General features: G+C 42.0%; 1 protein-coding gene across 2 annotated transcripts in view; it reads left to right on the top strand.

Moving 5' to 3' along the window:
- FHIP1A (FHF complex subunit HOOK interacting protein 1A) overlaps positions 1-14,090 on the top strand; it is a 120,057-nt gene that overhangs the window by 31,976 nt on the left and 73,991 nt on the right. Inside the window, exon 1 of one of the 2 annotated variants that reach the window (XM_053403132.1) lies at positions 33-671. The exons of the other annotated variant lie outside the window; for it this stretch is intronic. The gene's annotated coding sequence lies outside the window, so the exon portion shown is untranslated. Of the gene's footprint in view, positions 1-32; positions 672-14,090 lie in introns of those variants that run through there. 2 annotated transcript variants of the gene reach the window in all.

Raw genomic sequence — 14,090 nt, 5'->3', positions numbered from 1 at the left:
CTAAAACAGGCAGCTCATGATGGGACTCCGCAGAGGCCAGGTCCTTAAAACAGGGTGGAAATCAAGGCTCAGGAAGTTAAGCCCCAGAGGTGCGTGAAGACACTCACGTTACATGTTCCAGCTCTTTCTTCCTCGTGACTCACACGCCCCAAAAACTGAGGCCCGCTTGCAGCCCGCGCTGGCTGCCTCCTTACGCACCCCGCCGCCCGCCCAGTTTCTCCATTTCTGCGCCGCCCGCACGCAGTCAAACTGCTGTTGTTCCAACTCTGTTTTCTGGAGAGGGGCTGGCAGGGACTCGGCGGAGCAGCCTCTCCTTCTCCCCCGCCCTTCCCTCCAGTGCTTGGAGGATTATTGCTCAAAGCCGGCTGCTCCAGCGCAAGGGAGGGATTTACCTGCTGCTGCTGCTGGAGCTGTTGTTGTTGTTAGCAGCGCCTCCCCGCCTCTCTCCCCAGAGGCAGCAGCGCAGCGGCGCCCAGAGGATTGCGCGCGGCTGAGCCAACTCCCAGGGAACCCGCTCGGGGGAGCGTGTGCGCGTCGGGGGGAAGCGGGCGGTTCGCGCCTCGCCGAGGAGAAAACTTTCTGCTTTCCGGACATGGGGGAGGCTCACTACTCTAGATAAAGCACCACCGCAGCGCAAAACAACCGCCGAGGAGGCGCTCGAGGCCGCCCAGGTACTCCTTCGCCCCTTTTAATTCTTTAGTGTTAATCTGGTGTGGCAGCGGCTCACCCACCCACGTGTTTCTCCCGAGAGGAATTTTCCTCTTCAGGGGAGTGACACGTTTCTTCCCTCCGGACTGAGGGGTCGCGCCGGGCTGGAGGATGCTTTGCTCCCATGGGGAGTGGGTCGCGACCCCCGGGAATGACGCCGTTTTGACCTCGGAATTACCACTGCGGCCTAGGAAGGAGCCGGGCGCTGCGCTTGCTTGCGTGCGGCGTTTTCTTGTGCCTCTCAGAGGTGATGGGCCAGTTCAGGTTTCAGCGGAGGAGGAGGAGGAGGAGGGGCGCGCCTATTGCAAAGCTTGGAAAGGGAGGAAGAAAAGAAAAGAAAGCCAGGAGAGGGTTTGTGAGGTCTTCCCGCCTTTGTCGGGTTTCTCTCTCACCTCCTCCTCCCGTGCCTGAAAGTATTTCCGAAACACTTGTTGCTTCTCGGAAAACGTTTGGAACCCGGGAGTTTTCTCTCTCTCCCTCCCCCAGTTAATTGTCAGCGTGCCTGGTTGCAAGAGGCGCCCGCACAAAGCATTGCAATTTGCAAATGCAGGAGGGAGGGCTGGGTGCTGCTTGCCTCGGGTTTTGTAAGAACGCGAGCGGCAGATGACTCAAAAGTCTTCCCTCTCTGTCAAACTCTGCCCAGACGAAACCGGTCTCTCTCTTGAGTTAACAAACTTAATCCTCTCCCTGCTGGGGAATGGATGCTGCTGCTGTGGGAGGGGCGAACAAGGAAGCGACTTTCTTAGCTAGAGGAAGGTAGCAACACGTTACAGCAAACTTTGTTTACTTCACATCGCTGCTAATAATTACAGCACTGTTCTGTTTTAAAATTGATTGGATCGACCCTTTCCCATTGCCCCCAGAAAAGGGTTAGGTTGTGGTTATTGCCATTCCATCCCTAGATGGCCTGCACTAATAGTAACTGGCAAGCTGACAAAATTATATAGGTCACTGGGAAATAATTCCAGCTTAATCGCCTTTATCTTTTTGGCTAAGAGGGAAAAGAGTTTCCGCTTACCATAGAGATGGCTGTTTTGATCAAAGTAAGGCTCTTTTCAGAAATGATGCTTAGAGTGATGATTTTTTCTTTCTTTCCTCATGTCTTGCACTTTTATATCAATCTTTGTTTTGGATTTTCCTGGATCTAGACATCCAATGCACATTTCCCAAACATTTTATGAGCAAGGAATGATCCCATTTACACAATTGTTTTCCTTCTTTGAAGCCAGTATGAATTACAGCAAAGTAATAAGTGATCTAGGAATAATTTATAGTACATGTAGTTTGTCAAAGAATATACAGGTTCGTTGTTTAAAAATGCATGCATATTGTTTCATCAGTTGCATGCAGCATGAACCTCTGCTAGCAGATATACTGGCTTAGAGAGCAGAGGAGAGCTGCAAATAGTGGTGAGAGATGCAGTGAGTCCATGTATGGAAGACTTTCCCAACCCAGGACACTAAGTTTGTGAAGGCTGATTTGAAGTTTGCATGTATACAAGTGAACAAGTGATCAGACCAGACCCGACCCCTGCAGTCCAAATTATTTTTCTAAGGTTTGAGTATGAAACTTTGATGTTTCTAGGGTTCTTTAGGAGACACTTAAAAGGATTCTGTTAAACATGTAAATTCACTCATATAGCTCAACAGGTTGTGTGGCCCTGTCTCCCTTTCCCTCAGAATGGGTACCTAAAAACTGATTTCTGGCTGGCTTTCTGAATCTTGATTCTGGCCTCTAGGCGCATATAAGGTCATCACATGGATACATTTTAGTCAAGTTCTTCATTACAACATTTAAAATAAGCTTGAAGTTTTACTTTAAGCAGTTCGATGCCTAATGAATCTTAAGGCACAAGCTTAAGCATCTTTACCATCAAATAACTTTGGCTGGGTGAAAAGAAAGTTTGTGAGTGAGTGAAGGGTCCTTACATGTTTAGGCTGTAACCTGATTCATAGCTATCAGAGTTGGCCTTGGTTATGAGTAAACATGTACATGACACTATGATTTATTTTGATAAAATTGATTGTTAATTTCTTTCTTTGGGTATATTGTATGACTGGAGATTAGAGATAAGGGGAACAATAGTTAAATAAGTTTTTTGGAAATCATGTGAGCTAAGTCACTTTATTATTCTAGGCACATAACTGTGGGGGTGAAGAAGGCATAGAAAAGCTGTTTCAGCAAATGAGCTTCTAAAACCACAGTATGCCTTTTAAAAAATGTATTGATGAACATAGGCTTGCTTAACTGCTTTCTTTAATTTTGTGAAACTGGGGGGTGGGAAGAGTTACCTGTAGTCTGATTTGACACAGACTGGCTGGCCTGTGTGAAGTCTGTGACCTAAGCAGTCAGCCATGTAGGGTGGTTTATCAGAGTCTTGACAAAACACCTGTTTTTGCTGTCTATTTGAAACTATAGTACAGAAAGGCAAGTTGTGAAGCACTTGGCAGATCACAATTCTTGGCTGGTAGAATGTTGTTTGACTTGAAGTTGTTTACTGATCACTTGTTTCCAGTGCCTTGGTGCATGCTTGATTGATTAAGGAAACTAGTAATAATGGCATCCATAAGTGATGTTGTTCTCCACTAATTGACACGTGATTGTGTTTAGATGTTGTTGTCTACTTTCTGTCTAAAAATATATATATTTTCAAGAGCTTAGTATTTGTAAACTTGTTCCTAAACGGTCATGCATTTAATTAATAGGAATATTAAAGGTCATGAACCAGTTGCATTGAATAGCCACAGCTTTTAAAATTGTCCCTTTATTCTGCCATCTGGCTTTCAAATAATGATAACTGAGCCTTTGAATGCATTATCGTTATCTAGATTTAATGATTTCCCAGGACATTCTTGTGTTGTTATCACAGTAAATCTGAGATCATTACTTGATGCAGAAAACCTTGTGACAAGGTTTCAGGACTTTCTAGTATTTGACATGTAGGCCAGTCTAAAGCATGCTTGTTGAGGGATGGGTGAGACTATGAGCCTGAGGTTTCCTACAGCTCATTCATGTAGCACTACGACATGGTTTAGTGCCGTGTCAAACAAGGTCAATCTAAGTTGTTGAAAGCACAAATACCTACTGTGCTGTTCTGATTGCCTTGCTTTCTCATAACTTGCTATTATAACTTCTTAGATTCTGTCTTTTTTGCAAGCGCAGTTTGATTATGTGTTGCTGGTTCTTTGCAGTACTTCATATGGCTGGGGCTTCCAGTCTTAAGTGTCTTATTTTTTTCAATAACAGGACTATCTTGAAAAGTAAAAACTTTGCTATGCTTGTGCAGAGGTATTTATATTTCAGAGTTACTTCTTCTGCGCCAGCCACTGTCCTTACCGTTTTCATCACCCATTGTCTTGCCTGTGCTTTCTGAGGACTTCCACTCCAATCCTCAATATTTACTATGTAGAAACCCCTAAGGCTTCCTCTTGGAACTTCCAGTTGTGATCTGAATTCCCTTGCAGGAGCAATATGCCAAAAATGTCAGTTGGGTACATTACTGCAGCTGGCTACCTGACAAAGCAATCATATGACTGGTTCAGGAGGCAGCCAGCTTGACATTCCACCCATTCCACACTCCTTTTGGGGACCTTTGCGTTACTTTAATGATCACTGTCAGGCTCTTTCTGTACTATATATTTCAAGCACTATATTATTATAATTATTTATTAAAGTTGTATATGGCCCTTCATCTGAAGATTGCAGGGCGGTTTACAACATAATCCACCCCCAAAAAACTCCCACAAGATGCAGAACATAACAACAACAACAACAACAACAAAAACCAACCTACAAACACATTTCCAAAGCCATAGATTGTTTAATCCACCAAAGACCTGGTTGTAGAGGATCATTTTCACCTGGCACCTAAAAATATGTAATAAAAGCGCCAGGTGAGCCTCCCTGGGGAGAGCAGTCCACAAATGGGGAGACACCACAGAAAAGGCCTGTTTTTGTGTTGCCACTATAGCTGTCATGGCTCCCCCCAAAGAATCTTGGGGAGTGTAGTTTGTAAGAGTTGTTAGGAGAGACCCATATTCATGTTACAGAACTACAGTTCCCAGAGTTACACTACTCTGGAATTGTGGCTCAGTGAGGAAAATGGTTGTCTGTTGTCTATGGGGTGTGTAACCTGCATTTGAAAAGCCCTGAGTGCAGAGGCCTTGGACAAACTTACTTGTAATGGCAACACACACCATCTTTTGCAAAACCTTTACATGGTGAAATATAAAGGAAATAAATGTATATGACTCAGCAACTGAACATGGCCTTGCAGATGGGCAGCATTCCAGATTTATCATTGTGAGCAACTTCGCTTGTTAAATCTTAACCTGTCTGGTGTGATTCAGTACGGGTCACAGTAAAGTTGGGTAAGTTGAAAAGGCCAAAGTTACTGTCCAGTTTAGGGAAAAGCAGTTTTCATACAATGTAATTCTGGGTGTGTGTTTTTGGCAGTTCTCCTTTCCCTTCGATTTAACTACTGAACTTTTGACTGTTTTCCCAAACTGCCTGCCATGACATGTTATCAGGAATGTGAAGAAAGCTACAGAAATTTCAAGCTTAATTCCTTGATCCTAAGAATAGTGTAGGGTAAACGGCGTTCCCGTGCGCTGCTCTGGTTCACCAGAAGCGGCTTAGTCATGCTGGCCACATGACCCGGAAGCTGTATGCCGGCTCCCTCGGCCAGTAAAGTGAGATGAGTGCCGTGACTCCAGAGTCGGTCACGACTGGACCTAATAGTCAGGGGTCCCTTTACCTTTAAGAATAGTGTATTGAAAGTAAGCACCACTGAGTTAAATGGAATTTGCTGCTTTGTATCACAGCCTAATGGAGAAGGAACTGGCAACTCACTCCAGTATTTTGCCATGAACACTCCATGGTCAAAAGAAGAAGCTTTGAGAAGAAATTCCAAGGCATGCTCTGGTTCATGGGTTCACAGAGAGTTGAGCATGACTAAGACGACTGAACGATGACCATGATCACAGCCTAAATAATAATATGTTCTTGCTTCGCATGCCATGATACCTACCAAGAATAGGACTATTGTGCAGTTCCAACTGCTTATGGAAAACCTCTTTAATGTATCTCCTGTTCCTTGATGGAGTCTTCTTTTAGTCAGAAATGATTAATGGTTCAAAGGAAAATTTCCAGCTTGTTATGAGGCTATCTTATGTTACCTTTGTATTGTGGCAAATGCAGTGAGTAACTGTCACAGTTTGCCACCATTCATACTCACTGCAGTATTATCTGAAGTTTGCATAGTGGTATTATAATTGTGTAGCAACAGCTGCATAGGGATAGCATTTTCTCTACAGAGTTGTCTTTCAAAATGGTTGGGATGTGAAAATAGATTGGCCCAAAGCCAGGATGCAAATAACATCCTCTAAAACTGTGCTTCTGGAATCTTGGGGTTGTAGCCAATTAGTACCCCTCTGCTGATGGAAGGCGCGTTGAACAGCAGAGCATCCCAGCAGCTCTCCCGCTTTATTACTCAAGCTGCTAAGACTAGTTTTTTTCTTACTTGGCTACCTAGAAGCCATTCTTATTTGATATAGGCCCAGGGATGGAGAACTTTTGGTCCCTCTGATGTTGGGCTGCAAGTCTCATCAGCCCCAGCCGGCATGGAAATGGGTCAGGGATGATGGCACTTGTAGTCTAAGTACACAGTGTCTACTGGATTATCCTCATCTGCACATTGATTAACACTCTCAAAGGACAGTGGTTCCCAATTTTCCCCACCATTGGGCCTCTTGAAAGTTGCTGAGGGTTTTGGTAGACCACTTAATGGTTTTTCTGCCTATTGTAGCAATTATAATGTGCTGTGCTCAGTGTTAGAAATTCGCCAGGTGCGTTTTGCAACTTGTGCTGGTCTAGTTGCAACAACATGAAGATCTCTGGATGCCAGTTTGACAACTGACATCTCCATGTGGCTGTTCCCTTTAGCTTTCTTAAGCAGGTAAACAGAAGAGTTTATGTATTGCATTTATATCCTACCTTTTTTTCCAACGAGTGCATGGTTCATCCCCACCCCCATAGTTAATCCCTACCATGACCTTGTGAGGTAAGTTAAGAGGCTGTGCTTGGCCCAAGGTCACCCAATGAGCTTCATGACTTGAATGGGGATATGAACCCTGGTCTCTCAGGTCCTAGTCTGATACTCATCACGACTATACCACACTGGGTTCCTAGAGAACTTCTGCTATGGGGCAGCTATATAAATTAAGTAGGCAAATAAATGGGGAAAGCATAAAATGGGGAAAGCAAAATTTTCCAGAATTTGTTTTATTCTGAATTTTTTATTTGATGTTTTAATGTGTTGTAAACTACTTTGAAATTTTTCTTTAAAATATAAATGGTATAGAAATGAAATGAATAGTAGTAGTAGTAGTAATAATAATAATAAAATGTTATTGCAAAAAACCCCTAATGCCTAGGCATTCCATTGTAGTGACCATAACCTAGGTTTAAGGTGCCGTTTGGTGATTAGTTTATATGTCTGAGTTACTAACATCAGTGTGGAACATATTTAGCTACTTTATGCAGAGTCAGATTATTGGTTTGACAGCCTAGTTCAGTGTTCTATACGCTGACTAGCAACAGCTTTCTAGGGTTTCAGGCAGTCTATCCTAACACTACCTGGAGATGTGAGAATTGTGCCCAGGACCTTCTGCATGTAAGGCAGATCCCCTTTAGCGCTGAGTTTTGACCATTCCCCAAGGGTGTAATATAAGAGAAAAGCAGCCATTTTGACGGAAAGCCACCCAGAGTGGCTGTGGAAACCCAGCCAGATGGACTAGGTATAAATATTATATTGTATTGTATTATATTATATTATATTATATTATATTATATTATATTATATTATATTATATTATATTATATTATATTATATTATATTATACAATGGTGCCTCGCAAGACGAAATTAATTCGTTCCGCAAGTTTTTTCTTCTTGCGAGTTTTTCGTCTTGCGAAGCACCGTTTCCCATAGGAATGCATTGAAAATCAATCAATGCGTTCCTATGGAAACCGCCTTCAGACCAGGTCCGGGGACAGTCTGTCCCCCGACCTCTTCTGAAGGCTGGGGGGGGGGACACAAGGGCTTTTCTTCCCACCGCCAGCCTTCAGAAGGCTGTTCTGAAGGCTGGCGGTGGGAAGAAAAGCCCTTCTCCCCACCTCCCACCCCGCAAGCTCCGGGTACAGGAGGGCTTTCCTCCCGACTGCCAGCATTTTAAAAGCCCCCAGGACAGCGGAGACTTCTCCGTTGTCCCGGGGGCTTTTAAAATGCTGGCGGGCGGCAGTGAAGCCTTCGCTCCCGCCCGCCAGCATTTTCAGATCGCCCGGGACAGCGGAGAAGTCTCCGCTGTCCTGGGGGCTTTTAAAATGGAGTTTTTTCTTCTTGCGAAGCAAGCCCATAGGGAAATTCGTTTTGCGAAGCGCCTCCAAAACGGAAAACCCTTTCGTCTAGCGGGTTTTCCGTCTTGCGAGGCGTTTGTCTTGCGGGGCACCACTGTATTGTATTATATTATATTATATTATATTATATTATATTATATTATATTATATTATATTATATTATATTAGCTTTCAATCTGTAAATGGGAGAAAGCACATGAGGTATTGTGCTTCAACACAAGACAGTTGGCATTTCCCCTTTCCTCCCCCCCCCCTTGTGTTTCCTTGCCTTAAATTAGATTTGCAGAGGTGGGTGAAGATCTCATGAAACAAAATGCTGGGTTTTATAACTAGTTTGCTTTTAGTCAGTACAAAGTTCTTTCTCGTTTCAAAGCCCTTCGAGAAAGCACTCTGGGGAATTTTTGCCAACAAGATTAATAGGATTTACTCCAAACCATTAAAATAATAATAACCCACAGAAATATAGATTAATAGTCTGCTATGCTTTTTCAAAACTGTTGGGCAGTATAAAGGTCAAATAATTGTTAAATATAATGTGAGGAGTGAATGATAAATAATGCCACTAATACCATGAGACTTCTCTTTTTTGGGATGCGGGGGCTTGGATTCTGATTTTGTGCATGTTTACGTAGAAGTGGGTCCTTAGGTAAGGACGCGGCTGGCGCTGTGGGTTAAACCACAGAGCCTAGGACTTGCCAATCAGAAGGTCGGCGGTTCGAATCCCCGCAACGGGGTGAGCTCCCGTTGCTCGGTCCCTGCTCCTGCCAACCTAGCAGTTCGAAAGCACTTCAAAGTGCAAGTAGATAAATAGGTACCGCTCCGGCGGGAAGGTAAACGGCATTCCCATGCGCTGCTCTAGTTCGCCAGAAGCGGCCTAGTCATGCTGGCCACATGACTCGGAAGCTGTACGCCAGCTCCCTTGGCCAATAAAGCGAGATGAGCGCCGCAACCCCAGAGTCGGTCACGACTGGACCTAATGGTTAGGGGTCCCTTTACCTTTACTAGGTAGAAGCAGGTCTTATTGACTTCAGTAGGATTTACTCCAGAATGTGTGTGTGTATAATTTTATCCCAGTAGAGCAATCTTATGACCCTGCTAAGATGCTTGATCCTTTAGAGTGCGTTGTTGTTGTTATATTATATTTCCAAAGTTTTAGGAAGCATAATATTGACATTAATACATTATCATTTAAAATGGGGAATTGCAAAGGAACTCTTACTGTCTGGAGTAAGACAGACCTATCCTTCTCCATCTGATACAACTGGGGAATTGCATTGTCATCTGCTAAAATATAGGTGAATAAAGATGACACATACTTGACTGTAGAAAGGTTTTCAGCTGAATACAGTGGAAACCTGGTTCTCAAACGGCTTAGTTATGAACAAATTGGCTCCTGAACACTGAAAACCCGAAAGTAAGTGTTCCGGTTTTCAAATGTTTTTCAGAAGCCAAACGTCCAACGCAGCTTCCACTTGAGTGCAGGAAGCTCTTGCAGCCGATTGGAAGCCGCACCTTGGTTTTCAAACATTTCGGAAGTCTAACGGACTTCTGGAACGGATTACCGTACGTTCAGGAACCAAGGTACCACTGTACATTTAAAATATGAATCTCAGAATTGTTCAGTATACTGATATTAGTTATACATTCAACACTTTCCACCCAATATCTTTTAAAATTCTGTCTTTAGTAGGTGCAAGATGTAAGTTTTGTGAAGACTGTATATATTTTTACACCACAGGGCAAATAAAACACAGCAACAGCTTGATTTCTGCCTTGTTATGAAGAATAAACATGAGGGTATAAGGTTGTTTAACCTCTGTTCTCACTTAAATTTCTTGTAATTACTTCAGGCCTAATGGGAATACTACCACATGCAGTTACTGGACCTAAACAACAACCTCTCATTATACACAGCTATCAAGTGTTGATGATATTTGGCTGCTAATAACATTAAGGTTTGTGCCTTAACAGGGATTTTTGTTAAAAAAGTGAATTTACTTAATAAAACAGAACTGATAGTACACTTGGTCCATATATGCACAACTTGGCTCATGAGATAAATATAGTGGCATACCTCACTTTATTGTGCATAGTTTTATTGCGCATCATAGATAGTACTTTTTTTTTTTACAAATTGAAGCACTGGAGGAGCTGCTGGTGCTGGTGGTGGATTGGAGACGAGGCTACAGGAGCCTGCCCAGCTGCTCCTTATGAGGATGCAGGTGTCTGATCAGTCAGCAGCTACCAACATCAAGGCAATACCCTCCATCAGCCAGAAGATTACAACTTGCTGAAGGCTTAGATGATGGTTCACATTTTTTTAGCATTAAAAGTACATGATGTTATTGCGCACTTAATAGACTACAGTGTAGTATAAACATAACTTTTATATGTACTGGGAAACCAGAAAATGTGTGTGACTTGCATTTTGCGATATTGTGATGGTCTGGAACTTGAACCCACAGTATCTCCAAGATTATGCCTGTACTTCTGTTCTGTACACAGCTGAACACATTTCAGCTCTCTCTGTGTATGCAGTGAAATGTTTTACTTACCGTTTCTGCTATTGCACACATCCTCCTGCCTAGCTTAAAAATGTGGAGAAGTCTGTGAAAACAACAACAAAAGTTCACTTGAGATGTTGCTTATTAAATATGATTTATAGAGATTTGTCAGTTGTGTCTCAGCGCTGCAGCTGGAATACTAGACAAGCATACCATCTAAATAGCCAGTTATACGTATCCCACATACAAGAGGGGACTGGACGATTACTGACTCATTTAATGAAGATAGAGACATGCAGAATTTCCAGCTAGCAATATTCTGAGTCATTCCACCAAGTTTCATTTTAGTACACAGCACACAGGGAAGGCACTTTAAAACACGCCTTAATTATTTGAGTTTGTGGTATGTTAACTGTCAATACAAAGTCTTAAGATGCTTACGGAAGTGATAAATATATGTTCAGAGGTTTGGCTCTTTAAAATATGAAATATTTACAGTGCATTCCTGTGTGTGTCAACACAGACAGAAGCCCTAAGGGACTGACTGCCAAGTAAATTTCTATATACTGCATTTACAGGGTTGAAATCCCTTTGTAACTAAACAAGGTGAATTTTGGATACTTCTAGAAATTTAGATAGTCATGTGAAAGTTATGAAGAATATTTGCATGTTACCTACAGTATATAAAAAAATAGTTTATTGTTTTGATACATTTAGAAATAGTTTGGAACTTCACTGGTTGAATCCATAGCCGTAAAATTCAGCCTTTCCTCAATTGAAATTGTGATTTCTTTGTATCAAATGGGTATTGAGGGGAAAGTGATTAAAATGTAATTTAATACTGTACAAGACTAGTGTAATTATATTATGTATGCATCACTTATCAGTGCTTACATAAACTTGTGAGAATGTAGCCTACTATTCATAACCAGTAAATGGTTCTAAAAGGGTTTTTTTAATGAGTTAACACTAATCTAAATTTATTGAGTTAAATATATGACATCATAGCATATGTCAGTTTGTACACTGTTCACTTAGCACAATATCATGTATTAAATTAGTACAATGTTTTATTATAAATGCGACATTAAAGAAATAGGACTCCCTGATTTGTGAATTTATATGGCTTATGTCTCACAGGACTGTATTAAAGTACAAGTGGTGGCCATTTTAGGTGCGTCCACCAATGTGTGGGTCCTTTTGGACCTGGAAGAGGGACGAATGGGGGCGTAACCGGCTTTTGGGTGCTCTGCTGACGTCTAAAGGGGTGTAATGCACTCCGCTAATATGTGCGTGCGCCAGGAACAGAATCCCCACACAAAATGGTCGCTGCCGGTATATATGAATAAGTGGTTATGATGTACAAAATATTCTTCCCACTGAGCTGATGGACAAAAACTGTAAAGTTACTCATATTAAGTCAAATTTTAATTTATGATAGGAGCATAATGAAGCTAATACACAGTAAGGCAGCATGCTGGATTTGATTCAGTTGGTGACTTGGCATCTCTCATGATGATTGTACATAGAAAACAGTGGCTTTATTCCATTGGGCAATATCCAGCATCACACTGGTGGATGCTGTGAAATTCGCTGCTTCTCCCCCCCCCCCCGCAACCTTGAGTTTCTCCTTCCATTCTGCAAGCAGTCTGACAGCACTGGAAGTCACCCAAGTGTGTGTAACTTCAAATATACAGCACCTAAAGTTGTGAAGTCACGTACGCTTGGTTTTCTGGAGAAGGATAATGGTGAGGGAATTGATTAATGCCTCTAGTTATAATAATTGAGCTGCTTTTTTACATACCTGTTAAAATCCTTCATTTGCAACAATGTGGAAAGTGTCACCAGGCAAAGTGAACCAAAAATGTTATTTCAAAACTATTATCAAAGATAATGTGCATTGTGTCAAAAAGCTGCTGCTCTGACATTGGATAAAAAAAAGCAGTGCTTCCCTATATGCTGCCAGGATAAGTGTGCAGCAAAGAGGAAATAAGTACATTCCTGACCTTTGGCTTGGATCCAATTTCAAGTTCCTCCTTTCTCACCTCTTGTCTCATGAGACATTTACAATTGTTAAGTCATTTGGCCTAAAGTCAGAAGCCTTTGATTTTTCAGAAGGTCATAGTGGAGTGCTTTTAGACTTGGGTTGCTAATGTGCTAAATTAAAATGACTATGTGATTCTGTGTAGATATAGCCTTTATTTTTGAATAACCTTTTTATTGGGTTTTATGAGCAAGGATCATATGAGTAATAAATGATGCAAATAAACAGACCAAATCTTCTCATGTCGTTTGTATAGCACAAAAATAGCACAATAAATTTGTAGTAATATCTAAAACGTATGGTTCAAATGAAGATAATAATTTAAATTTAAATTTAGATCAATCAGATTGAGCCAAATGCTAATGGGGGGATTGTTCCTTTTTTTGGAATACTGGCACACATTATAAAATTAAACCACACTGGAGTAAAGCCACCTTTCTTGATCCATCCATGTGTCCACCATAGTTTATTTGTTGATCTCTCAAGGAATGTTGTTTCCTAAACTGTTTTGTACCAATGGTTTATTGTTGTGCCAGAAAGGTCTTTCCAGTGTCTGCTTATGGTGTGTCACACTGCTTGTAATATATGGCTTATTAATTCTACACTATGTAAATCTAGGTTGTTGTCTTGAAATATATTTGATAAAGCTAATTCTGGTTTGACTTCCAATTGTTTGATTATTTTATTAATTTCCTGGAATTATGACTTCCAGAAAGGCTTGAGTTTTGTACATTCCTGCCACATGTGGAGATGTTTGCTGGGTCTGGGGCAGCCCTTTCAGCAATGTGGTGAGGCACCCAGATGGATCATGGCTAGCTTCCTAGGGGTACCACCTATATATGAGTGTTAGGGTTAATTTTCTATTGCTGAAGGGTTTTTTTTTGTCCAAAGTCTGTTCCATTGATCTGGGTCATGTTCGTAGCCAAAACCTCATTCCTGTTGATGTATAATAGGGTTGAGTGAACTCTCTTACGCACTGAGTATAATTTTATAGGTTGCGAATACAGTGGTACCTTGGGTTAACAACTTAATTCGTTCTGGAGGTCCGTTCTTAACCTGAAACTATTCTTAACCTGAAGCACCACTTTAGCTAATGGGGCCTCCCGCTGCCGCCGTGCTGCCAGAGCACGATTTCTGTTCTCATCCTGAAGCAAAGTTCTTAACCCGAGGTACTATTTCTGGGTTAGCGGAGTCTGTAACCTGAAGCGTCTGTAACCTGAAGCAGCTGTAACCCAAGGTACCACTGTATTATACCTAGGCCTTGGCCTTGTCCATATTACAAATCTTTCAAATGGGCTAGTAATCTTGTGGCTGCCTTACTGGTAATTAGGTTAGGGCCCCCCCCCCAAAGTGTGGATTTGATGGAGTAGCAGCCAAGAGATTTGTAAGTTTCCTAGTTTAGTCCACATTTCTTGGTCT

The sequence above is a fragment of the Podarcis raffonei genome, chromosome 9, assembly GCF_027172205.1.
Source record: "Podarcis raffonei isolate rPodRaf1 chromosome 9, rPodRaf1.pri, whole genome shotgun sequence".
NCBI classification, from domain to species: Eukaryota; Metazoa; Chordata; class Lepidosauria; order Squamata; family Lacertidae; genus Podarcis; species Podarcis raffonei.
Note: the sequence above shows the minus strand (reverse complement) of the source record. Positions and strands in the feature narration are given on the sequence as shown.